General features: G+C 40.4%; 1 pseudogene; it reads left to right on the forward strand.

Annotated features, from left to right (window-relative positions):
- The first annotated feature begins 14,407 nt into the window (after positions 1-14,407).
- LOC112407877 (T-complex protein 1 subunit zeta pseudogene) lies at positions 14,408-16,034 on the forward strand (annotated as a pseudogene).
- Positions 16,035-17,043: the final 1,009 nt, after the last annotated feature.

Here is a 17,043-nt window from a genome sequence, read left to right on the forward strand (position 1 = left end):
TGGAAAAATTGTCTTCCATGAAACTGGTCCCTGGTGCCGAAAAAGGGTGGGGACTGCTGGGGATGACCTCCTTTCTTTTACTTTTACATAGTTAAATACTCCTGTGCTCTTGACACTTTGTCATCCTTCACTTTTGTATGTTCTTAATCTCAGCTTCTCCCACTTGTTCCTACACTCCAGTGTACCCAATAGATATCTCAACAAATTTGCTCTCCCATCCTTCAGTAGCCTTCTGTGTCCAATCACTTTTGTCTTATTACTTTTTCCCCTTAAAAATATTCAGGTATGGCATCTCATTACTTCTTTAAGCTACTCACCATAGCTATCCATCTTTTCACTGAAAAACTTTTCAAAGGTTAGCTCCTGCCTCTACTTTCTTACTATCCATAAGCCATTTAAACCCTCATGACCTGGCTTTAGGCTCCACCATTCTAATGAAATCATTCTCTTTTTAGGTCTGTTAAATTTCTAATTATCAGAACCCACTGAGTTTCTTCATCCTTTATCCTATTAGACCTTGAACATTTGGTCTCTTGATTTGTTATTAGTAACTTGATACTCTTTCCTTCTTAGCTTCCAATTCTTTATACTTTTCCCTTAACATCTTCTTCCCTTAATCGTTTGCCTATTCCTCTTCTGCCCAACTCTCCTCCCATAAAGTGTAACCATTTCTATGTGCACTCTTTATCTAAATCTCACACTTGACATCAGCCCTTCTCATAGCTTCAACAACCACTTTAGGTCAATGATCCCCAAATTGTGATGGTCATGTCACACTTCTGCATTTCCAGATTTCTGTTTATCTACCATTGATTGTCATGGCTGCATCTCAAATTTGACATACCCAACACCAAACCCACCATTACCTCTCCCCAACCTCTCCTGCTTTTTTTGAAGGTCCATGCCATTCTCCCAATCATCTATACATGAAACCTTGGATTCACCACCACCGTTTTCTTTTCTCTTACCTTCATTAAGTTAATGATTGAAGCTTGTAGACATCACTATTTAAAAAGTTTGTGTCTGCTCCTGTTCTTTTTTTGTTTCCACTTTTCTGATACTGGTGAAATTATTTCTTGCTCAATTATGTAAATAGTCCCTTACATTTGGTCCCTTCTTGGCCCTAATTCACCATTCCCCCAATATAGCCTCCTGAAAGCTGCATGACTCTGATCACACCACTCACTAGTGAAAAGTCTTATCAAACCCTCATTAATAACTACCCAATAATTTAGCCTTAGCCTAGCATTTAGAACATCCCATGAGTGAGCCTAACTTACCCTCTCTTCAAAACCGATCTCACATTAGAGACTAGTGTTATTCAATTTAAAACCAGCCAGAACAGTCTTAACCATCATCTGGACTTGCAGTTCTGCCCAGAAATCCTTCATGTCCCCAGTCTCTACTAATCTTTATTCTCTAATGCTAATATTTCAACTCTTTCTTGACTCTTCTTACACACCCTTCACAATTCCTGTCTTACAGCAGAAGACTTCACCTCCTGCTTCAATAAAAAATAGAGGCATTGGGGCTTCCCTGGTGGCGCAGTGGTTGGGGGTCCGCCTGCTGATGCAGGGGATGCGGGTTCGTGCCCCGGTCCGGGAGGATCCCACGTGCCGCGGAGCGGCTGGGCCCATGGGCCATGGCCGCTGAGCCTGCGCGTCCAGAGCCTGTGCTCCACAACGGGAGAGGCCACAGCGGTGAGAGGCCCACATACTGGAAAAAAAAAAAATAGAGGCATTGGACAGGGACTTTCAAATACTCTCTTCTCCCTCACATAAAATTTACCCCCATCCTTACTTCTTACCTATTCTTCCCCTATAGTTCCAAAAAGAGGAGTGACTTCTTCCTGTCCAGCATCTATCCCTCCATCTTCCTCTGCATCCCATATCTTCCAATTTCTTAACTGTCTTGTTATGCCCTCTTTATCCTATATCTTCAGCCTTTCACTGTTTATTATTCACCTGATCTTCTGTCTTATAATCAAGTGCATTTCTCTTCTATAAAGTGAAACTTCTCCTGACCTAATGTTCCCTCTAGTAGTCATTTAGCTTCTTCCTTACAGAGTCAGTATTCTGGGAAAGGTAGTTTGTATTCATTTGTCTCTACCTCCTTGTCTTGCATTCACTTTCCAACTCACTGTAATATGGTTTCTACTTCCATCACTACACTAAACGTGCTATTACCATGGTTTCCGCTAGCCTTACAGTTGCTAAATCCAATGGGAGATTTCAGTCCTTGTGTCAATTGATGTCTTTGCAGAATTTGAAACTGTTTGCTACTCTATCCTTATTGAAACTCTCCTCTCCCTTGTTTTAGGTGATAACTGCTCTATTAGGGCTTTCCTCCTACCCCTCACACCATTTCTATTTCTCCCTTGAAGGCCTCTATCTTTCCATCTTTCTTATCAATGGTTATGTTCTCTGCCCTCTTCTCTTCACGCTCCCTCTAGGTGAATTCATCCATCACCACATCCTTTTTGCCAATGATTTCCAAACCTATACTTCAGCCTAAAATTCTGCTCCAGGCACCAGAACTATAAATTCACTTGCCGCCTGGTAATTACCACTTGGCATCTCCAAATCAATCTCATTCAAAACTAATTTTATTTGTTCATTCCCTTGATCCCCAACCACCAGCAAACCAAACATATTCATCGTCCTTATTCCTTACCTGGATAAATGACACAACCATCAATATAGTCACCCCAGCCAAAAGCATCCAGTGACTCTCCTCATCCTGTTAATTCCATCACCTTAATAACTTGTCAATACAAACTTGCCTGGATAACCACTGCAATTTCCTCACTAGTCTTTGCCTCCAGTCATGTCTCATATCTTCATCCTTCAACCTACACGATGCTTCCAGAATGCTGTTTCTAGCATATAGATCTGACTATGTAACTATCTTGAAATCATTTATATGAGTTCTCATTGGCTTTAAGATAAAACTCGAACTGTTTGACTCCAAATATCATATCCATGGAGATTCTTAGTGATGTAACTGAGAATCCAGGGTCAGAAAACACAAAACAGAACACGGAAAATGGTAAGACAGCAATACACATTTACCAGCTATGTCTACCTTTCCTTGGTCCTTTGCTTACCCTTTTCTCTCAACTACAGAACACCACAGAATCTTTTAAAAATGATATTGCAATGATAGTATATATAGAGCTCAATTAGATTTTTTAATGCATTTTCAGACTTACTGCTTAATTTAATCTTCATTATACTCTATGAAGTATACTTACATGTAGATTTTACAGGTGAGAAAATTGCTGTTAATTAATTTCAAGTAAAATCCCCAGGATCACTAAGCTTAGTGAGGGCTAGAACTAGATCCTGAAGGCCCTTATTGTATTCTTGGACTCTATGATCTTTCCATTATTTCCCTTTTTTTATTGAGGTATAGTTGATTTACATTATTATATTAGTTTCAGATGTACAACATAGTGATTCAAAAGTTTTATAGATTATACTCCATTTATAGTTATTATAAAATATTGACTATATTCTCTGTGTTGTACAATAAATCCCTATAACTTATTTATTTTATAATAGTAATTTGGATCTCTTAATCCTCTACCCCTATCTTGCCCCTCCACTCTTCCCTCTCCTTACTGGTAAACACTAATTTGTTCTACATATCTGTGAGTCTGTTTCTTTTATGCTATGCTCACTAGTTCGTTTTATTTTTTAGATTCCATATATAAGTGATAGCATACAATATTTGTCTTACTCTGTCTGACTTATTTCACTAAACATAATAACACTGAGGTCCATCTATGTCATTGCAAATGGCAAATTTTCATTCTTTTTTATGGCTGAGTACTATTCTAGTGTGTGTGTGTGTGTGTGTGTGTGTGTGTGTGTGTATCACATCTTCTTTATCCATTCATTGATGAATACTTAGGTTGCTTCCATATCTCAGCTACTGTAAATAATGCTGCTATGAACAGTGGGGTGCATGTATCTTTTCAAATTGGTGTTATTGTCTTCTTTGAATATATACCCAGGAGTGGAATTGCTGGATTATATGGTAGTTCTATCATTAGTTCTTTGAGGAACCTCCATACTGTTTCACACACCAATTTAAATTCCCACCAATGGTGTATTAGGGTTCCCTTTTCTCCACATCCTAGCCAATATTTGTTATTTGTGGACTTTTTGATGATAGCCATTCTGATGGGTATAAGGTGATATCTCATTATGGTTTTAATTTGCATTTCTCTGATTAGCTATGTTGAGCATTTTTCATGTGCCTGTTGCCCATCTGTATGTCTTCTTTGGGAAAATCTTCAGTTCTTCTGCCCATTTTTGAATTGGATTTTTTGTTATTTTGATATTGAGCTGTATGAGCTGTTTATATATTTTGGATATTAACCCTTATTGGTTATATTTTTTGCAAATATTTTCTCCCATTCACTAGGCTGTCTTTTCATTGTGTCAATGGTTTCCTTTGCTGTGCAAAAGCTTTTAACTTCAATTAGATCCCATGTGTTTATTTTTGCTTTTGTTTCCTTTGCCTTAGGAGACAGATCTAAAAAAATATTGATGCAATTAATGTCAAACAGTGTTCTGCCTATGTTCTTTCTAGGAGTTTTATAGTTTCCAGTCTTACTTACATTTAGGTTTTTAATCATTTTGAGTTTATTTTTGTATATGCTGTGAGAAAATATTCTAATTTCATTCTTTTACAAGTAGCTATACAGTTTTTCTAGCACCACTTGTTGAAGAGATTGTCTTTTCTCCACTGTGTAGTCTTGCCTCTTCTGTTGCTGATTAATTGACCATAAGTGTGTGGGTTTATTTCTGAGCTCTCTATTCTTTTCCATTGATCTATGTGTCTGTTTTTATGCCAGTACCATACTGCTTTGATTATTATAGCATTGTAATACAGTCTACAGTCAGCTCTGTTCTTCTTTATCAAGATTGTCTTGGCTATTCAGGGTCTTTTGTGTTTCCATGCAAACTTTAAAATTATTTTTTCTAGTTCTGTGGAAAATGCTCTTGGCATTTTGGTAGGGATTGCACTGAATCTGTAAATTGCATTGGGTTGTATGGTTATTTTAACAATATTAATTCTTCCAATCCATGGACACAGTATATCTTTCCATCTCTTTTTGTCATCTTCAATTATTTTCATCAGGTCTTACAGTTTTACCCCCTTAGGTAGATTTATGCTTTTTCTTTTTGATGCAATTGTAAATGGGCTTGTTTCCTCAATTTCTCTTTTGATAGTTCATTGCTCGTGTTTTAGGGTTAGTGTTAAAGTTTAGTGTCTCTACTTGTGCCTTGTTTTGTTTTTTGTTTTGTTTTGCTAAAAGAAGTTGCCTTAATATTTCTCGTAAAGCTGGTTTGGTGGTGCTGAACTCTTAGCTTTTGCTTGTCTGTAAAAGTTTTGATCTCTCCATCAAAACTGAAAGACAGCCCTGCCAGGTAGAGTATTCTTGGTTGTAGGCTTTTCCCTTTCATCACTTTTTTTTTTTTTTGGCTGCATTGGGTCTTTATTGCTGTGTGTGGGCTTTCTCTAGTTGCAGTGAGCAGTGGCTACTCTTCATTGCAGTGTGCGGGCTTCTTGTTGTGATGGCTTCTCTTGTTGTGGAGCACGGACTCTAGGTGCATGGGCTTCAGTAGTTGTGGCACACAGGCTCATTAGTTGTGGCTCACAAGCTCTAGAGCACAGGCTCAGTAGTTGTGACACAGAGGCTTAGTTGCTCCGCAGCATGTGGGATCTTCCCAGCCCAGGGCTCGAACCCGTGTTCCCTGCATTGGCAGGTGGATTCTTAACCACTGCACCACCAGAAAAGTCCCTCCCTTTCATCACTTTAAATATATCATGCCACTCCTTTCTGGCCTGCAGAATTTCATTGAAAAGTCAGCTGATAGCCTTATAGGCATTCCCTTGTGTATAACTTACTACTTTTCCCTTGCTGCTTCTAATATCCTCTCTTTATCTTTAATTTTTGCCATTTTAATTACAATGTGTTTTGCTGTGGTCCTCTTTCATTGATCCTGTTTGGGACTCTCTGTGCTTCCCGGACATGGATGTCTGTTTGCTTTCCCAGGTTAGAGAAGTTTTCAGCTATTATGTCTTCAAATATATTCTCTGCCTCTTTTTCTCTTCTCCTTCACAGAACCCTATAATACAAATGTTAGTATGCTCAATGTTGTCCTAGAAGTCTTTTAAACTGTCCTCATTTTTAAAATTCTTTTTTTCTGTCCAGCTTCAGTGATTTCCACTACTCTGTCTTACAGCTTGTTGCTCTGTTCCTCTGCATCATTTAGTCTGTTGTTGATTCCTTCTAGTGTATTTTTCATTTCACTCATTGTATTCTTAATCTCTTTCTGGTTGTTCTTTATATTTTCTGACTCTTTGTTAAAAACTTCTAACTTCTTGTTTTGTTCATCTATTCTTCTCCTGATTTCTTTGATCATCTTTAAGATTATTACCTTGAACTCTTTCTCCACTTTCACTTAGTTCTTCTTTTGTGGTTTTATCTGGTTCCTTCCTTTGCAACATCATTTGGAACATGTTTCTCTGTCACTTCATTTTGCTTGACTTGCTGTTTTTTTTTTTTTTTTTTTTTTTTGTGGTACGCGGGCCTCTCACTGTTGTGGCCTCTCCCGTTGCGGAGCACAGGCTCCGGACGCGCAGGCTCAGCGGCCATGGCTCACGGGCCCAGCCGCTCCGCGGCATGTGGGATCTTCCCGGACCGGGGCACGAATTCGCGTCCCCTGCATCGGCAGGCGGACTCCCAACCACTGCGCCACCAGGGAAGCCCCGTGACTTGCTGTTTTTATTTCTGTTTATCTGGTAGGTTGGTTATCTTTCCTGACCTTGGAGAAATGGTCCTTTGTAGGAGACATCATATGCATTCCAGCAGCACACTTCTCTCTGGTCACCAGAGCTATATGCTCTACGGTTCCCTCCTATGAGGGCTGTGTGTGTCTTCCTGTTGTGGCAGGCTATGTGGGTGATCTGGTAGGTGTGGCTGGCCCCTGGTATTGGTTGGTTGCCAGCCTCTGGTTGGTGGTGCAGGTCATGAGGCAGCTGGCTATGGAACCCTGAGGGGCCCCAGGCTTATGCCAGCCCACTGGTGGTCAAGGCTGGAACCTGGGGTCTGGCTACAGGGACCAGGGCTCCCAGTGATGGTGTCGGACCACTGGTGGATAGGGCCTGTTCCTGACACAGCTGGCTGCAGAGCTGTGGTTGTCCTGGGGCTGCTATCTGTCTGTTCATAGGTGAGGCTTGTCCTGAGGCTAGTGCAGGCTAGCTTGTGGGCAGGGCCAGGGCCCAGGAGATTCTGGGGCTTGTGCCTTCCCACTGGTGGGTAGACCTGGGTCCTGGTGTCTCTGGCTGCAGGGGCCTGGATATAGTGCTTTCACACTGGTGTGTGTGGTTGGGTCCTCAGCCTTCTGGTGGGCAAGGCCATGTTCAGGGGTGGCTGTGGCCTGCCTTAGGAGGTCTTAAGGCAGTTAGGTGGAGCTGTATCCCTCCCCAGTTAGTTGCTTGGCCTGAAACTTCCATACTAGTGCCTACAGGCTAGTGGGCGGGATTGGGATTGGGTCCTGAGGCTAATAGCTAGAGGGAGGATTCCAAAATGGCACTTGCCAGCACCAGTGCCCATGTGATAAGACAAGCTCCCCAAAATGGTTGCCATAGTGTCTGTCTCCAGAGTGGGCTCCAGTTGTCTCCCAGGAGATTCTCCAAGATCAGCAGGTAGGTCTGACCCAGGATTCTTTCAAATTATTGATTCTGCCCTAAGTCCCTGAGCATGGGAGATTTTGCGTGTGTCAAGAATGGAGTCTCTATTTCCCACAGCCCTTTAGGTCTCCTGAAAGTAAGCCCCACTGGCCTTCGAAGCCAAACTTTCTGGGAGCTCGTCTTCCCAGCACAGGATGCCCTGGGCTGGGGAGCCCAATGTGAGACTCCAATCTCTTATTCCTTGGGGAGAACCTCTGCAATTGTAATTATTCTCCCATCTGTGGGTTGCCCACCTAGGAGTATGGGTCTTGACTATACCGTGATTCCACTCCTCCTACCTGTCTCATTGTGGTTCCTTCTTTACATCTTTAGTTGTATGAGATCTTTTCTGGTAGGTTCCAGTCTTTTTCCTTGATAGTTGTTCTGTAAATATTTATTATTTTGGTGTGCCCATGAGGGGAGGTGTGCTCAGGGTCTTTCTACTCCACCTTCTTGGGACTATGTCCAGACTCTATGCCCTTTCTATTCTTTTTTTCATGGTACTTCTCAATCTACCTCAGTGGATCACAACCTCAGTGAGATATTAGAATCACCTGGGAAGTTTTTAAGAAATAATAATGCCTGAGCTCCACCTACAGAAATTCACATTTAATTGGTCCAAGAGAGAACCTGTCTCTCTGTGTTTTGCAAAAACTTCTTGGGTAACTATAATGTCCAGCCACAATTCTTTTAAATAGGTACATATTTATCTTCTTTGGATGGTCCTTGATGTCACGTTCATGTTCAAATTCCTCACTGTATTTCTTTATGCTTTGGACATAGCATGCAAAAAACCTGTGACTTAAAATACCATTACATATTATAACCAGAAAAATAATCAAGCCAAATGCCAACCATGTTCATAAGGAAAAAGGTTAGCATTAAAATTCAGATGACTGAGCTTAAAAAAAAAAACAAAAAACCTTAGAAAAATGTTTGTTCACAGTCTGGGGTTTGAAATGTGGCCCTACGAAAATAAATAGGTCTTAAATTCTGGTAGAAGCAGTTTGGGGGATGCTGTCCTAATCAATTCCCCAGTGAACTAGCCCCACTAACCTTATAATCTTGGCACTCCCTAAATTGTGTTTTTGTAACAACTTGCACAATCTCCATTTTTTGCATCTTCCTTTTCTCTGGTATAACTGACCTTAGAAGATATTGACAGTCCTGAACTAAATGATGAAACAACCTCTTTCCCCCTTTCAGCCCACCTGGGAAAGATACTCTTGCACATAGTCATTTTTAAAGTATAATTAACAAGAAAAGGGGTAACTGGTTAATAAAATAGAATTGTATTAAGTTCTGCCCCATGGTACTTGAGAAATACTAGGACAATGACATTTATGAGCCATGCTCAAAAAGGAATGGGGGATGAACTTCCGTGGTGGCACAGTGGTTAAGAATCCACCTGCCAATGCAGGGGACACAGGTTCAAGCCCTTGTCTGGGAAGATCCCACATGCCACAGAGCAACAAAGCCCATGGGCCACAACTACTGAGCCTGTGCTCCAGAGCCCACAAGTCACAACTACTGAGCCCACGTGCCACAGCTACTGAAGCCCATGAGCCCTAGAGCCCATGCTCCGCAACAAGATAAGCCACCGCAATGAGAAGCCCATGCACCACATTGACGAGTAGGCCCCGCTTGCCACAACTAAAGAAACATGCACAGCAACAAAGACCTAATGCAGCCAAAAATAAATAAATAAATTTATTTAAAAAAAAAAAGAATCTGCCTGCCAATGCAGGAGACATGGGTTCAAACCCTGGTCCAGGAAGATCCCACATGCCGTGGAGCAACTAAGCCCTTGCACCACAACTACTAAGCCTGCGCTCTAGAGCCCACAAGCCACAACTACTGAGACCACGTGCCACAACTACCAAAGCCTGCGCACCCTAGAGCCCGTGCTCCATAACAAGAGAAGCCACTGCAATGAGAAGCCCATGCACCACACCAAAGAGCAGCCCTCGCTCACCGCAACTAGAGAGAGCCTGTGCGCAGCAACAAAGACACAGTGCAGCCAAAAATAAATAATAAATAAATTTGTCAAAAAAAAAAAACAAAAAAAGGAAGGGAGGAAGAAAGAGTTGCCATCCAAGTCAGTTTAAAAAACTCATCCCCTGCCTCTCCACGCCCTGGAGTATTTTTCCAGAAAAGGAAATATCTGTTGATCTTCTGGATGCCTCTGAGCGAGACAGACCTCCCCATCAACAATATGTGCAGAAATCCTGCAATTTCTGCAAAAGGGAGATCTGCCTCCAGGTTACAAATGGGCTTGGGGACCTGACTGAGACGGTTTGCAGCACAGGGTATACAAGATGTTTCCAAGCAAGGACTGGGAAAGAGAATTCAGCATTGATTTAGAACAGTAGCTTTCAAACTATTCTGCCTGGGATGGTAAGACAAGTAACCCTTGTACATACTGACCCAGTATATGCAGAAATGTATGTCTGTATGGGTGTGGTATGTATTTAAAAATAAATTTACAAGGAAGAGTTTTGCAATCCGTTAGTAGGTCATGAAATCAATTTTGCATGTGTCAACCAGCACTTTTAAAGAAGAGTTTAATCAGTTTGCCTTTTACACATTAACAGTGAGTATTATTTTATGACTTCAGTTGCATACACTAATTTCTAAAAGACATAAACTCACAAACTCACTTTACTAAATCTAAAGAAACCAAATTAAGTAATAATATCCATGAAAGGAGACGGAAACCTTTTGCCAATCAGTGGGTCTCAGGACGTTTCAATCACTCTGTCAACAAATATACACTGATCAAAGGCACCTTGCTAACCACTGAGGAAAAAGTGTTCCAAGTAGACCATCTTCAAATTTCTCCTCTGCCCACTGGTTATTCCAAGCTTAGCCTTACTTATGCTAAGAACCATACCCAGAGCCACCGTTGTGAGAGAAGGATGACCAAAGTTTTGGGGGAAGGTAGATACAGCTGAAAAAACACACGTGTTGCTATCTTATGTCTATTTTTCCAGTTTTGTTTTGGGGTCTCTGACCGTGGATGCCCAGGACTTTCATTATGAATTCCCATTGCTTAGGGTCCCCAGGTCAGGTGCCCAACCAATTCCAGTGCTCTTGAGCAGTTACTTCCTCTTCTGCCTCACTGAAACTTACCTGCCCTGTAATGCCATCTTTCTTGGTCTAAGAGATGAGATAAAAGGCTCTTGAGGCATTAATAGTATCTGAAATGTGGTATCTTTCCAGCTAGCATCATCCTTTCGACAGGAGCATTCCAACAGCATGAGTACTGTAAATAATTTAGGGTAAGTCAATTCATCATTTCAATCAAAGGGATACTGAAGAGAGCTAGAAAGATACTGTCTGTACCCTTAAAGGAATTTTGAGTCTGGCAGTAAAGACAGATATTAAACAAGTAAGTATTGATATAATATGAAAGTGGTATTTAAAAAGTTAAGTAAGGGAGATACATAAATTTATAGAAAGATAATTTAGTTAAGTCTAGTGGGTCAGACAAGTCTTCTGAGGCAATAGCATTTAAATTGAGGCTTGTGGATAAGCAGGCATTAGCTAGGTGAGGGACGAGGGCCACGACATGAATCTTTGTAGACAGACCGTCACTTGACTAGCTGTGTACATTTGGGAAAACACTTTTAAACTTCAGTTTTCTTGTGTAAAAAATCAAGGAAATAAACCAATCTCAGATGATTGCATATAGAGCATTTAGCACAAGCTTAGTACTTAGTACTCAATACGTAGCCACCAGCAGTGTAGCAGTGGTACTAGTACCGGTAGTGGTAGCAACAGTACTCAGCCAGTGGAATACTGGTTTCCAGATGAAAGATGAAATTTATGTGAACCTTTACAGACTGGGGTTTATGGGAGAGCTGCATATTCATAAGCCTCACTCATCTGAAGTACAAGACATTTGATGGGCAACTAATGGCTCTGTGAGGCCCTCAGAGGCAAGCAAACAATCTCAGAATACAGGTATGGAGCAACCGGCATTTGGCAGTAGGAGCCCAGGAAGTCCTGTAGTTAGAGAAGGTCTTTCTTCAGAACAGGAATGTGGGACTCCTGCTTTCATTAACTCATTATCTTCTGTGTTATGGTTTATACTGAGGCTTCATTTACTCTTTCCAAGATAATTTAAACATGTTTTAATAGTTCAAATTGGAGTGAACAGACTGAAGAGAAGCCTTAGTTGATGCTCCTTTTACATTTGTCATGTCACATCTTTAGTATGGACCGAACAATAAGAATAGAAACCATTTTGAGAAATACTAATAATTGTTCCATTGTATTGATCCAGTGATAAGCAGGAAATGACTATGCAAGTGAATATGTTTTTCAAGCATCGATAGAAACCTACACTCTAAAGACAGTTCATTCATCTTTTTTTGTTTTTTTTACCAGATAAAGGAAATAATTCTTTTGATCATTCTTTCTTAACAATGATAATAAATCATTCCTCATAAACTCTTTCAATTTAAAGTGTTCTGTTATTAAATAATTACTGCTCAGTGAGTAATAGTGTCCCAAGAATGTACCAAAACAACAGCCCAGTTATAACCAAACTCTATTCAAAAATCTCTCAATGGCTCCATGGAAACATGAATCTTATATAACTCTTTAGTTTGGCATATGGCCCTCTGATTCCAACACATTTTACTAAGTTCATTTGTATATGATTCCCAGACACTCCAGCTGAACTAGATTACTCATGGTTTCCCACACACAGCCCTCAATTTCCTGGCTTCCTGCCTTTGTTTATGCCATTGCTTCTATCTATAACAATCTCCTCTACTCTGTAAAACTCTACCATCCATCAGATCATCCCAAATGCCATCTTCCTTTCAAGATCACCAAGTCTTTCTTGGTCTCGAAAATTTGATGGGACTGCCTTTTCCGAAGCCTCCCAATACTTTAATGTTATCTACCATTTTTATGCTATTTGTGTTTTAAATTTATTTATCTGCCTCATCTTCCTTTATGGATTGTAAACTTCTTGGGGCCACCTACTGCATTTTACCATTCTTGTATTCCTGTACCATTTCTCAAAATGCCTAATGCTATGGTTAGCATAGAGGTTGAGAATATGGACTTCAGGAGCAAAAATAAATAAAATGGTGTCCTGAAACTACCATGTCACACACACAAATCTGTGTGACTTTGGCCAAATGGCAATCTTTTTAAGCTGTATTTCTTCATTTGAAAAACAGCTAGGTCACATGACATCCTCTAACAATGTGATGAAGGCTTTGAACATTGCCCGAAGGTAAATATACAAACCTATATATACAATCAGTCTATATACATATACACTTGCATCTACCCATTGGTGTTCTAGAGCAGAAGATCTCAAATTGTGGTCTGTATATGCTTGGAGGTCCCCGAGACTTTATAGGACATACAAGAGGTAAACCTATTTTCGTAAATACACTCAGAGATTATTTACTATTTTCTCTGTGTCAACAGGTGCACTGTTGACACAAAAGTAATGATGGATAAAACCATTGGCATCTTAGGATGAATCAAGGCAGTGGCACCAAGCTGTCATTGTATTCGTTGTTTTCTTTATTAGTCATTTTATTCTTCACTGCTATGCACTTGCTGTTTAAACATGACAGTTTCACTTAAAGTCCTTGAGGAAGCAATAAAAGTAATTAATTTTTTTTAGATCTCAAACCTGAGTCACATTCCGTGTGTGAAACAGGAAGTACACATACAGCACTTCTGCTACATACTGAAGTACAGTACAACGGTTGCTCTGAGAAAAGGCATGAGTGTTTGAGCTGTGAGCTGAACTAATCGCTTCTTTTTTATTAAAACTTTTATCTTTACTTGAAGGAATGACTGACCACCAAACTAGTATTCAGACCATAGTTTAGGTATTTGCCAGACATCTTCTCACAAATGAACAAAGGGAGCTTATTGTTTCGAGGAATAAAAACTGAAAGTATTTGTCACCAAAGGTAAAATTTGAGCTTTCAAGCAAAAATGAAAATTTTAGAAGACTTATATAGGCCGCTGTGAGCCTAATAGCTTCCCAATACCTGAAGAATTTTCTGAGCTCAAAGGTGATACTAATAAATAGTATTTTTAAAATAGCTTGTATTTAAAAATGTGTCAACATTTGGAAGATCTGCATAACTCGGTAGCCAATATTTTCAAATGACCAATGCATGATGATATAAAATTATGTGTGGGTAAAAGACCGATCCAAAGTTAGTGAGATAAAACAATCTATTTTCACGTGACAGAATTTTAAAAGTTCATCAATAATGGTTTAAATCGCACATGGCAGCTACCTTTAATAAAATAACACTTGTTCAGTTTTGCTCTAACCCAGATAAACAAAATCTCTTTGAGTCCTCAAGCATTTTTTAAGCATGTTCTCTTGACCTGAGAACAATGAAGCTCCTAAAGTAATGGTTCCCAAGTTAAGAACATTTGCTCTAATAAAAAGCCCACAATTCCACGAAGTGAAGTATAGGCTTCTGCCATGCCAGTCCCGGGTTCCTAGAGTCAGGTCTCTGTGTGAGAGGAAATCTCTCTCATGAAAGTAGGAGACTGAAACAAACAAACAAAAAAAGAGCAGTGTAAAATTACAAGGATGGCAGGCCATGCCGAACTGGCTCTGGGCTTTCTGGTTCCCTCATTTTCTTCTGCTGGGTCAGCTATGGCAGCCGTGAAGACCCTGAACCCCAAGGCCGGGGTGGCCTGAGCCTAGGCGGTATTGGCGGTCAACATCAGCGTGGCCTGGGGGCTGCAGGATGTGCTGAGGACCAACTTGGGGCCTAAGGGCACCATGAAGATGCTTGTTTCTGGTGCTGGAGACATCAAGCTCACTAAAGATGGAAATGTGCTGCTTCACGAAATGCGAATTCAACACGCAACAACCTTCTTAACAGCCAAATTAGCAACAGCCCAGAATGACATAACTGGTGATGGTACCACTTCCAATGTCCTAATCATGGGAGAGCTCCTGAAGCAGGCAGATCACTACATTTCTGAAGGTCTTTGTCCCAGAATAATTACAGAAGGATTTGAAGGTGCAAAGGAAAAGGCACTTCAGTTTTTGGAACAAGTCAAAGTAAGCAAAGGGATGGACAGGGAAACACCATAGACGTGGCCAGAACATCTCTATCTACTAAAGTTCATGCTGAACTTACTGATGTCTTAACAGAGGCTGTAGTGGACTCCATTTTAGCCCTTAAAAAACAAGATGAACCTATTGACCTCTTCATGGTTGAGATCATGGAGATGAAACCTAAATCTGAAAACAATAGAAGCTTAATCAGAGGTCTTGTTTTGGACCATGGGGCATGGCATCCTGATACGAAAAAGAGAACAGAAGATGCGTACATCCTCACATGCAACGTGTCATTAGAATATGAAAAAACAAGTGAATTCTGGCTTTTTTAAACAAGAGTACAGAGGAGAGAGAGAAACTAGTGAAAGCTGAAAGAAAATTCATTGAAGACAGAGTTAAAAAAATAACAGACCTGAAAAAGAAATTCTGTGGTGATGTTGATAAAGGATTTGTTGTTATTAATCAAAAGGGAATTGACACCTTTTCCTCAGATGCTCTTGCAGAAGAAGGCATAGTAGCTCTGTGCAGAGCTAAAAGAAGAAATATGGAAAGGCTGACTCTTGCTTGTGGTGGGGTAGCCCTAAATTCTCTTGATGACCTAAATCCTGATTGTTCGGGACATGCAGGACTTGTCTATGAATATACATTGGGAGAAGAGAAGTTCACCTTTATTGAGAAATGTAACAATCCTTGCTCGGTCACATTGTTGATCAAAGGACCAAAAAAGCACACTCTTGCTCAAATCAAAGATGCAATAAGAGATGGCTTGAGAGCTGTTAAAAATGCTATTGATGATGGCTGTGTAGTTCCAGGTGCTGGTGCAGTGGAAGTGGCGATGGCAAAAGCCCTGATTAACTACAAGCCCAGTGTAAAGGGCAGGGCCCAACTTGGAGTTCAAGCATTTGCTGATACATTGCTCATTATTCCCAAGGTTCTTGCTCAGAACTCTGGTTTTGACTTTCAGGAAACTCTAGTTAAAGTTCAAGCAGAACATTCAGAATCAGGTCAACTCGTGGGTGTGGACTTGAACACAGGTGAGCCAATGGTAACAACAGAAGTAGGCATATGGGATATCTATTGCATAAAGAAACAGCTTCTTCATTCCTGCATTGTGATCGCCACCAACATTCTCCTGGTTGATGAGATCATGAGAGCTGGAATGTCTTCTCTAAAAGGTTGCACTGAAGCTCTTCCCTTGTTATCATCTGAATAATGAAGACTCTACAGAGTGATACTAAGAATACAGCTATGGAATTTTTGTCCAAGCTTCAAAAGATTTTCAAAGGATTTTTTTTCCTATATAAAGAAAGGAGAGAACACTGGCACCTATTCAGATTCTGAAGTTCTGAAATTATAATTACAGTATTTTTTAAATTGCTCTGCAGTGTACACATACAGCAGGCCAAACTTACCCAATAAAAAGGACATTTTATTTTAGCTTCAGTGATATAAAAATACATGTTAGATAAGCATATGTTATCTACCTTGTTATTAAATATTCCTTGAAAAACAAATTTTAATGGTTTAACAATTCTTCTAATGAATGTATTTTAATTTATCTCCAATAGTTCCCCGTCATTAAGCATTTAAGTTTTCAATTTTTATGCTAGTTATAAATAAGGCTTAAGTAACTTAAGGTTCGGAAAGCATTCCTGCTTCCTTAGTATAAATCCTTTTGAGCAGGGGTTCTCCCAACCCCCAGGCTGAAGACCAGTACTGGTCAGCAGCCTGTTAGCAAGGAGGCTGCACAGCAGGTGAGCAGCGAGCAAACAAGGGAAGCTTCATTTGCTGCTTCCCATGGCTTGCATTACAGCCGAACCATCCCCATTCCCCCCATCGCTCACATTACTACTTGAACCATCTCCCCTCTTGAAAAACTGTCTTCCACGAAACCGGTTCCTGGGGCCAAAAACGTTGGGGACCGCTGCTTTTGAGTAAAAAAAAAACTATTGGACAAATTGGACTTTTCATGCTTTATGAAATAGCTTTGGTAAAATGCTTCCCAGAAACGTTAAGTTGTAGTGAGTAGAAAGATGGAATTAGAGGCAAGGGAATTGAAAGAGCTGCAAGTCTGAAGTGGCAAAAATAGGAAAGGTAGAGGTTAAAAACATGGTTGAGGGCGTGGTGACTAAGGACTAGGTGAGACAGGAGATTTTCAGGCAAGACCGTATTTTCACACCTCGGAACATTTGCTTAGGCTGATATCCCTCCCAAACCGTCTA

The sequence above is a fragment of the Neophocaena asiaeorientalis genome, unplaced genomic scaffold, assembly GCF_003031525.2.
Source record: "Neophocaena asiaeorientalis asiaeorientalis breed wild unplaced genomic scaffold, Neophocaena_asiaeorientalis_V1.1 scaffold246, whole genome shotgun sequence".
In the NCBI taxonomy this organism is placed as follows: domain Eukaryota; kingdom Metazoa; phylum Chordata; class Mammalia; order Artiodactyla; family Phocoenidae; genus Neophocaena; species Neophocaena asiaeorientalis.